This window comes from Mustela lutreola, chromosome X, assembly GCF_030435805.1.
Source record: "Mustela lutreola isolate mMusLut2 chromosome X, mMusLut2.pri, whole genome shotgun sequence".
Lineage (NCBI taxonomy): Eukaryota > Metazoa > Chordata > Mammalia > Carnivora > Mustelidae > Mustela > Mustela lutreola.
The window spans coordinates 114,548,121-114,563,639 of record NC_081308.1 but is presented as its reverse complement, the minus strand read 5'-3'; the positions used below and the strand labels follow the sequence as shown (position 1 = coordinate 114,563,639).

Sequence of the window (15,519 nt, the reverse complement as noted above, 5' to 3'; positions counted from 1 at the left end):
TATTTGAAGGCAATATAAATCCTATGAATACATCAAAGAATAATGTAAACAGGATGAGGTAACATCAAGTAAAGTGGGACATAAGTATCCTCTGTATTATGTTCCCTAAACATCTCAGGGCCTAATGCTCCTGGAATTTGTAAGGTATGTTAAGTAGCCTGGATTTTGTTTTTCTATTTAGTCGATTAATCATAATCTAATATATATGTATGTACACACATATATATTTACATATATTAGATTATAGAGATAGTATATATATTATATATGTACATATTTGGAATTGTTTTAATGAACATAATAATCTTTGACTTTTTAGCGCAGAATCATACTTATTGGAAATCTTAATTTAGATAAAATAGTTATATTCCCCTTTAGGATTTTTCCATGCATTCCAGGGAAATTCAGTAATTTATTCAGGAATAGCCTCTTCTCTCTCAGAGCAGTCCTGAAAACACAGGTCAAATCCAATGATGATGAAATCAGAGGGTCTGGCCTTTTATTGTCTACTCTTGCTTGAAATAAATAAGCTCCAGCTTGAGCTATTAAAAACAAACTCTATGGAGATATAATTGACACCCTTGATGAGTTTGGGTATCAGGATAGACCCGTGGAACCATCACCACACTCTATGCAGTAAGCATCTCCATCCCTTTCAGAAGTTTCTTCCCACCCTACTTAATTATTTCTTTAGGTGATGAGGATGCGTGAAATAAGGGTTATTCTCTTAGCAAAGTTTGAAGTATACAATACAGTATTATTAGCCATCTAAAATAGTCGAACTCTTCAAAGCAGAAAGCAAAATCGTGGTTGTCGGGGGCTCTGGGGAGGGGAAAACGGGTTGCTATTGGTCGAAGGATGCCAAGTTTCAGTTATGCAAGATGAGGAAATCCCATGGCTCTACTTCGAGCTTAGAGCTGGTCATTCATAATACACTGTATTGTCTCCTTAAAAGCTGAGGCTGTGAGATTTTTGTAATGGAGGTTTTGTTGCTTGCTAGAGATGTCCTTTAACCTTTCACATGAAGGCCAGCGTTCTCTCCCCTAAAATAGAAGTTTTAGCTTCTACCCAAGCTACTACATGTCCTTGGAACGTGGGTAAGGAAATGTGGGGTCTCCAAGTTTCTGTCAGGAATTTAAGAGAGAAGCAGGGCTGTAATGTTGTACTGAAAACAAGGACGTGTTTCTATTTCAAGTTGAAAATGACATTCCATATGTAGTCTGTTTCGGGTGTCCTCACACGGACCTTCCACATCCAGAGTCAGAGACCATTAGCTCATGTTTTATGGAAAATACACCTAGAGTTTCGTCTTCGGAATGATGTGTTCAAAGGAGTCCTGAGACCATCCCACAACTTACTCCTTTGCCCATATCAGAGCTTATATCTTCTCTGAAGGTGTGTTCTTCAGAAGGGCCCACTGGCCTCCCTTGATGTGGATAAAGCAGCTACCACCAGGGGCTCACTAAGGGGTCCCTTCCTGAAAAACAAATAGAGGTAAAAATCTCCACCTTAACCCTCCTACACTGTCGGTGGGAATGCAAGCTGGTGCAGCCACTCTGGAAAACAGCGTGGAGGTTCCTCAAAAAGTTGAAAATAGGGCAACCCTACGACCCAGCAATCACACTACTGGGTATTTACCCTAAAGATACAAATGTAGTGGTCCGAAGGGGCACGTGCACCCGACTGTTTATAGCAGCAATGTCCACAATAGCCAAACTATGGAAAGAGCCAAATGTCCATCGACAGATGAATGGATCAAGAAGATGTGTTATATATATACAATAGAATACTATGCAGCCATCAAAAAACCAAAATCTTGCCATTTGCAGTGATGTGGATGGAACTAGAGGGTATTATGCTAAGTGAAAAAAGTCAGAGAAGGACAATTATCATATGATCTCACTGATATGAGGAATTTGAGAAACAAGACAGGATCACAGGGGAAGGGAGGGAAAAATGAAACAAGATGAAACCAGAGAGGGAGACAAACCATAAGAGACTCGTAATCTCAGGAGACAGACTGAGGGTCGCTGGAGGGGAGGGGCGTGGGAGGGATGGGGTGGCCGGGGGATGGGCACCGGGGAGGGCATGTGCTATGGTGAGTGCTGTGAAGTGTGTAAAACTGATGACTCACAGACCTGTACCCCTGAAACAAATAATACATTATATGTTAATTTAAAAAAATATCTCCACCTTAACAGCTAGCTGAGAATGTGGGAAGGAGACATGAGGCAGTTAAGTTGGATACTAAGGCTGGTCAGAGCCCTCCACAGGATAGGCTTGGGCTTGGTCACCAGGACTATGAGAGTCTCACCAGGTGAGCCCTCGACAGTCAAGTACTATGGACCATTAGGCAGGAGAGGCCTGAAATGGAGGACAGGATCCCAAACCAAACCACGTACTTTATAGGTGTTGGTTTTTTTTTTTTTTTTTTTTTAAATCCGTTTGTTTGAGGAATAATTTACACAAAGTAAAATTCATTCTTTGAAAGTATCCAGACCAGTGAGTTTTGAGCACCAAATTCACAACCATGGAAACACCACCACAACCAAGATACAAAATATCTTCATTCCACCAGACTCCATCTGTGCTCCTTTGAAATCAAGCCCCTCCTCACTACCTAAGCCCCCGGCAAACACTGATCTGTTTTCTGTCCCAAAGTTTTGCCTTTTCTAGAATACTATACAAATGGAATCCCATAACATGTAGTCTTTTGTTTCTGAGTTCTTTTACTCACCAATCTTTTGATATTTTTTTTCTATTGTTATATTAGTAGTTCATTCATTTTATTGCTGAGCAGTGTTCCATTGTACAGCAGTGCCAGAAATTGTTCACCCATTTCCAATTGATGGACATTTGATTTGTCCCAGATTTGTCTTTTTTAATGAATACAGCTGCCGGGAGCACTTGCACACAGATCTTTGTTTTGAAATATGTTTTCATTTCTCTTGGGTAATTACCTTGGAGTTGGATTGATGTGTGTGTGTATACATATGTGTGTGTGTGTGTGTGTGTGTGTGTGTGTGTCGGTGTGTGTATGTCACAGCTGCATGCTTAACTTTTTAAGAAACATTTTATTTATTTAGTTGAGAGAGAGAGCTAGTGAGCATGCGCACAAGCAGGGGAAGAGCAGAGGGAGAGGAAGAGAGAGAATCTTAATCAGGTTCCACCCCCAGCATAGAGCCTGATTGGGCACTTGATCTCACCACCCTGAGATCAAGACTCTGAGATCATGACCTGAGCTGAAACCAAGAGTCAGACACTCAACCGACTGAGCCACCCAGGCACCCCAGCTTTATGCTAAATTTAATAAGAAACTGCCAGATTGCTTTTTTTCCGATGGCTTACTATTTTGCGGTTCCACCAACAACAATGTATGAGAAAGCTCCAGCTGTTGTGCATCCGTGACAGTAGTGACAAGTTTTTGTCTTGTTTTAGGTTTTTGTCATTGTAGGTATGCAGTGGGATCTCACCAGGGCTTTCATTCGCACTTCTGTATCAGCTAATGAAGTTCACCATCCTTTTATGGCCTTATTGATCATCCCTGAATATCTTTTCTGGTTAAGTGTCTATTCAAAAATGTTTACCTATTTTTAAATCCTAAGGTTGTCTTCCAACTGCAGATTATGAGAGGTCTATATGTGTTCTAGATGCAAGTCCTTGACAGTATATATTTTGCAAATATTTTCTCCACGCCTGTGGTTAATCCTTGCCTTTTCTTTAGCAGGGACTTCTGCAGGAGAGCTGTCTTTCATTTTGATGAAGTTCAATGTGTCTTTGGATAGTCTTTCATGGTTTTGGTTTTTGTGGCCTAGGAAATTATTTACCTAATTCAAAGTCACATACACACACACAATCTCTCCCATGTTTTCTTATAAGGTTTTTATAGTCTTAGCTCTTACATTTAAATTATGATATAGTTCATGTTAATTTTTATATGTGGCATGAAATAAGGTTTGAGGTGCTCTCTCTCTTGCTCTTTTTTTTTTTTTTTGACATCTGGATGACCAATTGTTTCAGTCCCATTGGCTGAAAAGATGATCTAGTCCCCACTGAATCCCATCGATACCATTGTGAAAAGTCAATTGGTTATATAAGTATAGGCCTTTTCTGGACTCCCTATTCTATCCCAGTGATCTACATATCTATTCTCTTATTTACTTCTTTCCTCTAAGCCTTGAAATCAGATAGTATGAATCTTCACGTTTTTTTCTTCATTATTGACATTGTTTGGGCTATTCTAGACCCTTTGATTATTATATAAATTTTAGTATCAGTTTGCAAATTTGTACCAAAAAAAAAAAAAAAACTCTTCTAGGACTTTTTTTTAAAATTGTGTGAAATCTAGAGATAAAACTGGGGAGAACTGACTTCTTGACAATAGTGAGTCTTTCTATCTTTCCATTTATTTAGATCTTTTTAAATTTCTGTTAGCAATGTTTTACTGCTTTTGACCTATAGTCTTGTACACATTTTGTTAAATTTATTCCTATTTATGCCACTGTTGAAGGTATGACTGATGATACTTTAAATTTTATTTTAAAATTTCCAGTACTTCATTGTCAGTTTACAGAATTACAATTGACTTTTGTATACTGACCTTGTATGGAGATTTTGCTAACTCATTTATTGTTGTGCTCTTATAATTTCTTTTCTGTAGGTTAGCTGGAATTTTTTATGCAAATGATTTTGTTCTATATGAATAAAAATGGTTTAATTTATTGTCAGTCAGATGCTTTTTTAAAAAGATTCATTTATTTGAGAGAGAAAGAGAGAGAGAGAGTGGGGGAAGGGGCAGAATCCTCAAGCAAACTCCCTGCTGAGTGTGGAGCTTGATGCGGGGCTTGATCCCCAGACCCAGAGATCATGACCTGAGCCAAAATCAAGAGCTGGCTACCCCACTGACTGAGCCACCCAGGCGCCCCAGTTGGGATGTTTTTAAAGTTTTTTCTTGCTTTGTTGTACTTGCCAAAACAGTCAAGAACAATGCTGGAACAGAGGTGGTGAGAGTGGACATCCTTGTCTTGCTCCTTGTCTTGCTAATCTTAGGAGGAAGCATTTAGTCTTTTACCACTGAACAGGATATTAGCTGAGATTTTGCCTAAGTCTCCTACAAGTTCCAGAAGTTTGCTTCTATTCCCAGTTTGCAGAGTTCTGGTTTTATTTATTTATTTACTTACTTACTTACTTACTTATTTTATTTTTAACTCATGAATGGGTTTGAATTTTGTTAAGTAATGTTGCTGCCTCTATTAAGAACTTCATAAAGGGGAACCTGGGTGGCTCAGTGGGTTGAGCCTCTGTCTTCGGCTCCAGTCATGATCTCAGCGTCCTGGGATCAAGTCCTGTTCTCTGCTCAGTGGGGAGCCTGTTTCCTCTTCTCTCTCTGCCTGCCTCTCTGCCTACTTGTGATCTCTCTGTGTCAAATAAAATCGTTTAAAAAAAAAGAACTTCATATAAATATTTCTTTAACTCTATTAAGTTGGTAAATTATAATGATTGATTTTTAAGTGGTAAACTACCCTTATATTCCCCTTGTAGTCCCAGTGTAAGTCTCTGTGTTTTCTGTGCTTTGGAGAAACATTAATTTCATGATAATAACCTGGATTGGAAATCCCCCTTTTAAAAAATATGAGAAGGGGGTCACCCAAAATGTTAATAATGAAACATAAGTTGAAATAGAATCAAACTCATGGAAGAACTAAGAGAATATATTTTTTTAAATAAAATAGTAAGAGCCACATATGTTTTTATTCTTTTACAATACTACCTTATACTGAATGTTTCAGGATTGCCTGAAAGATAGTAGGATTATCTATGCTTTGTATTTACTCTTATTTTCCACTGAAGTGGAGGGTATTAGAATCTCTTTTTTCATAGACCTGGTGCTATGCTCAGATCATACTAATTGGGGAGATTCTATGAACCTGTGCAGAGTAGAGCCAAATGCCAGAAAAGAGGCACACAATTACGTGGTGCATTTGATAACATGTACATGTGTCTGGTTGTGGTTCCGAGATGCAAATGCATTTGGGGTCCAGTTCTCTATTATTAGTAGATAAAGTGGAACCTATTTTAAGAATGTTTTCAGCAGATTTGTTTGGAAATGAACAATTGAAATAATGTTAAATAGCCCAAATAAAGGCTGATTCAAAGAAGCATGGTGAGACAGTGGAATGGAATACAGTACAGCCATTGACAATAACAGTGTGAATGTGTATTTACTGATCTGCAGATACACTAATGGACCTCTGTTAAGTAATGGGACCAGGTTATACACACAGCATTGAGAAGTGACTCCAGTGCTTAAAATGGAACATATGCCTAGTGGTGTAAATGCATAGAAAATACTTTGGATCTGTACCTATCCCAAAAGATTGACAGTGGCTTTCTATATGTTATGGCAGCACAGGACATTTTGGTTTTGCCAAAATATATCTACATTTTCATACATGCATTTTTACAGTGCACTGTGTAGAAGCAAGTTAAAAATTTGAAACATTCTCCCCCACAAAATACTCTTTGGAAATGCTTAATCTCTTTGAAAATGTAAATGAATAAACAGAAAGACATCCTGTGGACTGAGAGACTTAGTATTGTTTTGGTAGCCGTCCTACCCAAAGCCATCTACAGATTCAATCTCATTGATGAAAATAAACACACATCACGTCAGAAATGTGTGGGATGTCACTAAAGAAGGATTTCAGGCGAAAATTATTGCACAAAATGCCTACATTGGAAAATAAGGAAGACTTCAAATCAATGACCTCAGGTTCTAAGAGAGTAGAAAAAAACAAAGCAAATGAAAACAAAGTTAACGGAAGAAAGGGAGTAATATGGGTCAGATTATCAATCAATTAAGCAGAAAACAGACAAACAATGGAGAAGATAATGAAGGCAGCCAAAAGCTGGTTCTTTGAGAAAAGAAATAAAGTAGGTAAATCTCTAGGCAGACTGATCAGGCAAAAAAGAGAAGACATAAATGATTAATATCACGAGTGACACAGATGACATCACTCTAGATTCTACAGATATTAAAGAGATAACAAGGACACGCCATGAAGAGCTTTATGTCAATACATTTGACAAGTGAGATGAAATAAACAAATCCCTTGAAGACACCAACTACCAAAGCTCCTTCAAGGCTAAACAGATTACTGTAATAGCCCTATATCTATAAAGGATATGGAACTTTTAGTTAAAAACCTTCTCATGAATAGAACTCCAGGCCCAGGTGGCTTCACTACTGAATCTTACCAAACAGTTAAGGAGGAAATAATAACAATGATACCTAGCCTCCTCTAGGAAATGGAAAAGAGAAAATCCTAATTCTACACCACCAGCATTACCCTAATAGTGAAAGAAAAAGGCATTGTAAGAGAAGAACAGTACAGGTGGATGTCTCTCATAAGCATAAATAGAAACACCATTTCCTAATCTTCTGAGCTGGTTGAATCCAATGATATATAAAAAGGATAGCATATCGTGACCAAGTGGGATTTGTCTTAGAAAAGCAAGCTTGGTTTTATCTTTGAAAATCAATCATTATAATTCACCCTCTTAAACCAAAAATGAGTACCACATGCTCATTTTAACATATGCAGTAAAACGATTTGCCAAAGCCAACATCCATTCTTGATAGAAACATTGAACAAACTGAGGGGAAAAAAGAGAAGTTCCTCTACTTGATAAAGAGCATATACCAAAAACCTATAGCTAGCATTATAACTGAGGGTAACAGCCTACTTCAAAAGCAGAGTATATACCCTCATTGTTCTATTCAACATTGTACTAAGAGTTCTGTTCAGTGCACTAAGCAAGAAAGACACATAATGTACACAAATTAGAAAAGGAAAAAGCAAAACAGTCTTTATTTGCAGATGACCTAATCATTTATGTGGCATCTACACAAGCTACTAGAACTGTGAGGTGACTAAGCCTGCAAAGTAGAAAATCAACATACAAAACAATTATTCTTCTATAAATTAGCAACAGATAATATGAAATCAAAAATTTCAAATCTCACAAGAACATCAAAAATATGAAATACTTAGGAATAAATCTAACACTGAAACTATAAAACATTTAGAATACCTAAATACATGGGGAGACACGTTCATGAGTTAGAAGATTTAACTTTATTAAGATGTCAAATTTCTTAAAACCATCTATGGATTTCAGGTGATCCCACTCAAACTCCCAGCAGGCTTTTCGCAGTATGAGAAGCTGCTTTGTAATTCACATGATCTAGTATAGCCAACATGGCTTTGAAGAAGAACAACAAAGTTGGAGAGCTAACACTGCCTGTTTTTAAAGTCTAAAGCTACAGCAGTGAAAGCTGAGTGGTATTGGCATAAAGACAGAAAAACAGACCAATAAAACGGAATAGAGAATCCAGAAATAAACCTACCCACATAAATTAGACTGATTTTGACACAGGTGAAAAGGCAAAATTATTTTGACACAGGAAAAAAGACATTTCACAAATAGTTCAGGAAAAGTTATATATCCACATGCAAAAAAAAAAAAAAATCAACTTTTGTCCATTCCTTGTGCCATTCATAAAAATTAACTCGAAATCATTAACAAGAATGTGAAAGGTAAAACTATAAGAACTTCTATCAGGAAATATAGGAGAAAACCACTGGGATCTTGGTGAGGCAGAGTTTCAGGTATGACACCAAAAAGCACAAGCCATAACATAACAAAGTGATAATAAATCTCACTTCGTCAAAATTTAAAACTTCTGTTCCTTGAAAAAAAATGTTAAAAAAGTGAAAATACAAAAATGGGAGAAAATGATATTTTTAAATCAAATATTTGCCAAGGAACTTATACCCAGTATATATATCTCTACATATCTATATCTATCTAGATACCTATTTATATATCTAGATATCCATCTGTCTGTCTGTCTGTCTGTGGATAGATATGGAGGGAGAGAGGGCGAAAGAGAGAGAGAATTCTCAAACACCACAGAAGGAAACAACCAACCAAATTAAAAGACAGGCAAGATATAGGGATGGCAAATAAGCCATGAAATCATGTTCAACATTGTTACCTATGAGGAAATTGCAAATTAAACTCTTTTGTGAGAATGAGAAAACCTAAAGGGAGAAGAAGAAAGTGAGAGGAGAAATGGAGACAGTGGGGCAAAGGTTAAGAAGAGAGAGTGAGGAGGACAAGAGGGAAGCACGTAGGCAATGGAAGCAAGAGAATAGAAAGCCCGATCAGCCCAGGGTCAGTTGGTCAGTTATAAACCCGAGTGCTTCTGTGTTCCCGCGTCTCCCAGCTGGGATTGCACGGAGGGCCTAAGGGCCAAAATGTGTTTTGAGATTCTCAATGACTGGGATCTTCAGTCAGTGGCCTCTGGGGTATGGTATCAATCAATCTGTGCTCAGCAGTCATTTGCACGGGTTATTTTGTAAGAGGAAATCAATTTGAATATAGACAAGGTATCAAATGCCTTCATTCGATTAGACAAAGAGCTAGATAAGCCCCCTGCTTGAATTAACCATTGAGAAAGGCATCCTATGCCTGTAACTCTATCTCATTACACATTTTTTCCCCTCCTTTCCTCTTAAAGGCACAGGATACCGTATCCTTTCAGGAGAGGCACTTCCTAGTGGGGAGACAGGGGATCGAAATTCTCTCATGAGGCTGAAATTAGGGCTAGAAAATACCTCTCCTTGCATTTGTTTTGGTACAATTACTGGTTGTTGAATTTAGGATGGATCTTCCGAGAGGTCTTCCCCTCCAGCCTGCCCCCAGTAGGGCAAATGGCTGATGAAAATCTTTCACTGATGGTCAACAAATTATCACCATGTGCTTGTGTTGACTCTGAGGTCTGTGGTCACTGGTTTCTTTAGCTGTTTTCTGTGGGAACCTACACTGCAGCAAAGACATACTTTTTGAAGTAACAGAAGAACAACTAGCCTCGGGAACAGAAAATTCAACCCACGCGGAGTGGATCCTATGCTTACAGACACCATTTAAATCAGTAAACAGCCGAATATTGCTTTCCCCATGACATCTTAACAGGTTCTTGTAAGAGAGGCAGCTGCTCGCCCACTGATCTGGCCTCCTCGTGATCCGGGTGGGGGGGGGGGGGGAATCGCTTCTCCCCTTCCCATCGATGTCAGTTCAGCCCTCCTCTGGGAAACTTTTAAATTACCAGCCTGAACTCTGCCCCTTGCCCTGCAAAATTTGCTCCAAAGCTCTCCAGAGAACTCTCCACAGGCAACCACACCACCAGTCTTCCTCACAGTGGCCTCTGCTCCCATCTCTGGGGCTGACGGGGTGAGGCGTGGGAGTGTGGGAGTCGAACACATGTGTTCTCCCGCTGCAGCCGCCCACAGAACCCTCCCGGGATGGGCCTCCTTGAGCCCAGCCTCCAACTGCCAGTGGCTTAGGCTGCTTGTGTGAAGAACATACACCTTCAATATGTACAAGTTTTATTCGTCAACTGTACCTAAAGAAAGCAGGGAGGAGAAACAAACAAAAAAAAATTTTAAAAGAAAGCAATACTTGATACTACTGAACCGTACATCTCAAAATGTTAGGATGGTAAATTTCAGTCTATGGATTCTACCACAATAAAAAAATTTTGAAGAGGGGCGCCTGGGTGGCTCAGAGGGTTAAGCCTCTGCCTTCAGCTCAGGTCATGGTGCCAGGGTCCTGGGATCAAGCCCCGCATCAGGCTCTCTGCTCAGCACGGAGCCTGCTTCCCTTTCTCTCTCTGCCTGCCTCTCTGCCTACTTGTGATCTCTGTCTGTCAAATAAATAAATAAAATATTTTTTAAAAATTTTTTTGAAGAAAGAAGAACGTAAGACTGTAGCTTTAAGAAGAATGAAAAGCCATCTGATTCCTTCTTAGCCCAGGCCACCATACAAGAGGCAGAGTAGTGATGGACAGTATTGATTTTGTGTCTGGAGTCTTAGTTTCTAAGCCAACTCTGTTTGACCATGGGCAAGTCACTTTTCGGGAGCTCAGTATCCTCCTCTGTGAATCTGGGAATAATCTTCATAACTACCTCACAGGATTGTTGTAAGTATTAAATGAATTAATACTTACAAAGCACTTAGAATACGGCCTCAGCATTATAAACACAATGTAATTTGTAATTATTATTGTGATTCATGGTGACTTGTCATGATTTCTCTGTGAGTCTTCAAGGCCTTATTCAAACCCCTCTTCCTGAAGCAAACACACATATGCACACACACACACACACACGCACACACACGCACCCACACACGCACCCTTGATTCTCTCTCAACAGTCTCAGGTTCATACCAATATCACGAACAAACTCTGAAGGAAACGAAATGTCAGTCTAGAACCAACTACGTTGTTCATCCCTGATGGACATTAACCAGGTCCCCTTGGCTGCAGTCCAGAGTTCTGCACAGAAGAGGAAGGGAAAGAGGTTAATCTAGCCCAATCATAACATACTTAGACTGGACAGATTTACTGAATTGCTTACGTTTGGAAGGATATGAATCTTTTAAAATACTTACATAAAACACTTAGCCTTTGAACTACAAACTACTAATTTAATGCATGACTTCACTATTTCTAGATGCTCTGATAAATAAGGTTAATGGGACAGCCATACCAACATGCAAGAAGCTGGGGAAAAGTAGGAACCCCAAAACCAGAAACTAGGAAAAAATGACCAGAAATCCGGACTCTATCTCCACGGTAGTTCTCTCCTTTTATAGTATGCAAAGTACTGAATTTAATATTAGGTAAAGCACGGCATTATGCACATGATCTTAGCCAAAAGGCCGAGAAGCGATAAGCACGGCATTATGTAAGGTACTAAAGACACGTGTCAGTTGAACAACCTAACACCCAAAGGACATACCATGGAGAACAAGAAACTAAACAACAGTCTGCAGAAAAGAAGTAGTGAGTGAAACCCCATCACCAACTTCTCTTTAACAACAGCAATAAGAGTGAGGAAGGAAAGGAGCCACCACAGATAAAGTCCCTGTTCTATACCAGACCCTACACACACCCGACTACTTTGATTCCTTACAACATTCTGTAGGGCATTATTATCCCCAGTTTTCAGAGGCAGAACCTGAGCTTCAGAAAGATTGGCCAACACGCCTGAGAACACCCAACCAGGATGTGACCAAGCTAGGCTCTGAAACTGAGTTTGATGTAAAAGCCTGGATTCTATTTACCACACTAACCCACCAGTTCAATTGTTTGTGATTGATAAACCAATCAGTTTGTGATTGATAAATAAATCGTTTGTGATTGATAAACCAATCAGTTTGTGATTGATAAATAAATTGTTTGTGATTGATAAACCAATCAGTTTGTGATTGATAAACCAATACTCACTGGAAGGACTCAAAGCTATGTGTGTGCCTTCTCAGTAGCATAATTGTTCTAGAAATTTCACAACTACCCAAGGACTGCCTATAGTATATGCAAGGGTTAAAATGGATAAAATGGAGGGGGGAGGAGGATCAATGAGGCACAAAAGAATCAAAAGAAAAAACGTCAGGGAAACAGTAAGGTCATTTGACAACACATTGCTTTAGTGAACCAATTTTGAACTTGGGTAATTCGACCTAGCTATGATTTTGAGCCTTTATGGATCCCATCTACTCAATTATGACACAAGCAGAAATGTAAACCACTGGCCATTTTGCTTGAAGCACCTGGAATAGAGGGGGAAACCCTGTATTTGGGTTCTGGTCTCAGCCTCCTCACTGTGTAAGCCATTCAAAATTTGTCTGTTTCCATTTCAGAAGGGAGGGGAGCAGTGATGAACGAAGAGCTAATGGAGGGCATTCATTTAAGGAAATCGACTATGTCCCTGTTAGAACAGCTAAAGAATTGCCCACCCTTCCCAGCTCTGTTATAGAAGCTCTAACTTGGACATGCGTACCCCAAAAGGCAAGAGTTCCTTCTCTCCCCAGTTTCCAGTGTGAGGCTCTGGTTTCACCCTCAGAGGGTCAAGATGGTAGTGGTTCTCATCTCCGCAAGCCTCTTCACGCAGACCTATTCCAGGCAGGCATGGCCAAAAAGACTGGGTCCTTCTTCCCTCACCAAGCCCCAAATTGTCAAGCAGAAACTCTACCCCAGGTACAGCAAGCCAAGAAAACTGGCTTGAAACATCGCTGCCTCGCTGCACTTACAGGACAAAGGTTCCAAGCCCTGAGTGGCAAAGGAAGAACATCAGTTGTAGCTGCCCATGCCCAGTCCCAATCTCACGTGGTGAGCTGTCCCTCCAGGAAAAGTCGGTCCCTGGCTCCAGCTCCAGCTCCAGCGCCGAGCCATAGGGATTCTACCCTCGGGGAAAGGCAGGTAGGGAGGCTAGAGAGCTCCACAGCTCTGCTCCAGGGGACTAACTTTACTTGGACTGGAGTATGGAGAACCCCACCGAAAACAATGGAGATCTTGGTGGTGTGTAAGAGGGGACTGGTTAACTCTGTGATAGAAGCAAAAAGCAGAGCAGCCAGAAGTTTAAAGAGAGAAAATCAGAGAAACAGTTAAGAAAAGCCCTCCTAGCATCACAGTTACATCTGGTGGGTTAGGAAGGCTGCGAGTGTGTGCTGGGCTGCCCCCACTGCCGACCAGTCTGAGCAGAATGACAGGCAGACTTGAAAGCCTCCCCCAGCCCCACACAGATGCCCCCAATACAGGGCAGAAGTCTCACAGGTTCGAGGGCCTTAACCACACCTCTGACCAGACACTGAACCACAGACTGCTCTAACCCAGGCATGACTCCCAGGAAGCCAGGCCTAAAAATAATGTCACAGTCATCCCTGAGAGTCTGTAAGACAGTTTGCATGCGCAAGGCTGTGCTTTCTCAGAAGCCATCAAAGAGGGGGCCTCAAAGAGAACTAGTCGCTGGTAGACCATGGACCAAAAAATGTAAACTCTGTGAACTGTGAGAGTAGCATCCAATCACACATACACCCACCCATCCCCACACACACATCCAATGGTAGAAAAAAAGAGGTGTTACTAAGTGTACTTAAGTAGAGCCTTTGACCTGTAAGTGGTTTAAGCTCCACCAAGGGTGAGTACTAGGTAACCAGGCTAAAAGGAGAAAAGGAAAAAAAAAAAAAACCCGGAGGGGAAAAATCTGAGTAGGGTCATCAGAAACACTGCACACTGTAGAGGAAATAGACTTTGCAGATCTAGTCAAGTTACTAAACAAAAAATCAAATGACCAAGCAGTAACCACGACAAAACAAAACAACCTCCTGGGTCCGGAGTTGCTGCAATATTATCCTAAAGGTTTAGTTACCAACCCAAAAATTTCAGGATGTTCAAGGAAACAGAAAATTGTGACCAATACAGAAGAGAAAAAAGAAAAAAAAAACAGTCCATATAAATCAACTCCGAAGGGGCACAGAGGTTGCTCTGAGCAGAAAGAGACAGCAGAGCCGTTCTTATAAATATGTTCAAAGAAAGGAAACTGTGCTTAAAGAATTAAAGGAAGTTACAATGACAATGACTCATCAAGTAACAAATATAAAGAGATAGAAGTTATTTGAAAGAACCAAATGGAAATTCTGGAGTTGCAAACTATAATAACCAAAATGGAAAATTCACTAGAGGGATACAATAGTAGGTCTGAGATACCAGAAGAAAGAGTCATGAATTTGAATAGGGATCAGTACAGATGGTGCAATGTCTTAGTCTGTTCTGGTTGCTATAACTAAATTCCATAGACCGGGTGGCTTATAAACAATAGAAATTGATTTCTCACGGTTCTGGAGGCAGGTAGTCCACATCCGGGTGCCAGCAGATTTGGTGTCTGGTTCATGGCCGTCGGCCATCTTTTCACTGTGCTGTCACGTGGTGGAAGAGGTGTGAGAACTCCCTGGCCTCTCCTTTATAAGGGCACTCATCCCATTCAGGAGGGCTCCACGTCCCTGACCTAATGCCTTCCCACCTTCTAATACTGTCACATCGGGGGTTAGGATTTCAACATGTGAATTTGGGGAGGACACAAACATTCGGACCACAGCGTGCAATCCGAACACAGAGAAATTCAAAATGAAGAAATGAAACCTCGTTCGGTACACCGAGCTACCACTATTGTTGTTTTTAATTGTTTCCCCACTGCTCTCATGCTGGCTATTTCTTTAAGAGAGAGGATGAAAACACACAGTCACGCTTCTCAATTTCCTAAAAGAGAAACAGTTCACACACAACTGCTTCATGACAGGCCTAAAAGAAGAAGGGAGGATTTATTTGTTTTGTGCAGCCATGATTGCCCTGAGTATTTGTCAATTTGTGAACTGAAGGCGCAATCCCTCAGGAGTAGAGCTAAGCTGTAGATTTCTAAGACTAGCATTTGGAAGCCCATTTGCCAAAATTTAATTCACATTTTAGAATCTTAGGTAAGTCATAAATGTGACTATCACAGCATCTCTTTAAGACTTCAGTAGCTATTATGTATCTATTGTCACCTTTCCAGAATTTACTAATCACGTTTAAATATATAAAACAGAGAGAGGAGCCCATGTGGCCCAGTCGGT

The 15,519-nt window shown here is 40.2% G+C and overlaps 1 long non-coding RNA gene across 1 annotated transcript in view; it reads right to left on the bottom strand.

Moving 5' to 3' along the window:
* The window catches only part of LOC131821613 (uncharacterized), an 86,282-nt gene extending 71,293 nt beyond the window's left edge, over positions 1-14,989 (bottom strand). The window contains exon 1 of the long non-coding RNA XR_009349951.1: positions 14,745-14,989. This is a non-coding gene — a long non-coding RNA (uncharacterized LOC131821613). The remainder of the gene's footprint in view (positions 1-14,744) is intronic.
* Positions 14,990-15,519: the final 530 nt, after the last annotated feature.